This window comes from Mastomys coucha, unplaced genomic scaffold (genome assembly GCF_008632895.1).
Source record: "Mastomys coucha isolate ucsf_1 unplaced genomic scaffold, UCSF_Mcou_1 pScaffold6, whole genome shotgun sequence".
In the NCBI taxonomy this organism is placed as follows: Eukaryota; Metazoa; Chordata; class Mammalia; order Rodentia; family Muridae; genus Mastomys; species Mastomys coucha.
Window position 1 is genome coordinate 79,667,874 of NW_022196912.1, and position 1,354 is coordinate 79,669,227.

At 48.4% G+C, this 1,354-nt stretch overlaps 1 non-coding gene across 1 annotated transcript; it reads left to right on the forward strand.

Annotated features, from left to right (window-relative positions):
• Nucleotides 1–216: 216 nt before the first annotated feature.
• Nucleotides 217–348, forward strand: LOC116081327. The gene has a single exon (XR_004114824.1). It is a non-coding gene; the product is annotated as a small nucleolar RNA SNORA17 (small nucleolar RNA).
• Nucleotides 349–1,354: the final 1,006 nt, after the last annotated feature.

A 1,354-nucleotide genomic window follows, 5' to 3' on the forward strand; every position in this document is an offset into this window, starting at 1 on the left:
AGCTGTTCATTGTTCTCTTTTCTTCCCTGTTTCGGGGTCAAGAGTCCAGCCTGCCCCAGAACTGGAAATCTTGTAGGACACTTAAAATAAACATGCTTTCTTGTTCTCAGAGTCAACTCTCAACAAGGTGTGATAATTTATAATATAAATATAATTTATATTGCAAGTAGTTAATCCCTAAATAGATAGCAAGTCTCCTGTAAAGATTATTTATTTCCTGCCACTAGAGGCTTTGCAGGTGTGGCTGCTGTGTCACATGTGCATCAGTAGGTGACAGAGAAGAGAAAGGCTATGACTATACTCACTGTTATGGCCTATGAACATCTGAATGATTAGTAGCCTAACATTCACTGAGAAAAGCAAGCCTGAGACAACCATCTGTCTAGTACCAGAGGGTCCAGGATAAGGAACTTGCTTGTGATGACCACCAGTCTAGCATCAGGCAGGACTGGATGAGCTCTCAGAATTGGAGCAAGCCAGAGACAAGAAGAACCTTACCCTGGGCAGGAATGAGCCTGAGACAGACATTCTCTCAAGGGGCCACTTAAGCAGGCCAGCTGAGGAGCCATGGATCCCTGACAGGGAGCTAAGCTAGCCTGAGATGCCACCAGTCCATTGCTGCTCAGGCCTGGGAGGGCAGACCATGACAAGATGACCTGTGATATATGCCACAACTCATGAGCAAGGTATAACACTCCTGAGATGACCCCAGATATTCAGAGACCCCTGGTGCCACTAAGAGAAGCAAGAGAGTAGGCTACCACCCCTAGCCAGCTTCAGTACTCAGGAGATTGCAAAAGTTATAGATGAACCACCCATGAACATGGAAAAGCTGGCCCTACAACTCATCTCCCATGTGGTGGCATGCATGAGAGAGAGACACCCTCATTCCCCCTTTCCCTCACCACCTGTGGTAGGTGGGAGACCTAGACCTGGGGTCATGAGAGAAGGAGAACTGGCCCTGTCCCCCCACCATCTGCTGTACTCAGGAGAACAGGCCTTATATCTCCTTGGAAAACATAGTAAAACTGACCCTGGTTTAGGTGAGCTAGCCCCCAGAGTGTGAGCATGAGAGAGCTGGCCCTACCATTTTTCTTCCATGCAGTGATATGGGTGGAAGAGAGATGCTCCCGTAACCCCTTGCCAACTACAGAGAGCTGGCCCTAAGGTCATCAGAATGGGAAGGTTAATCCCACCCCTTACCTGCTGCAGTATTCAGGAGAACAGGCCCTGTAGCTCACCTGGGCAGCACAGTAGAGCTGGCCCTGGATGTGAAGTTGCATCTGAGCTTGCCTTGTACCAGACCAATAACTCATTTCAATGAACACCTGTAAGCAAAGAAGTGTGGACAAAG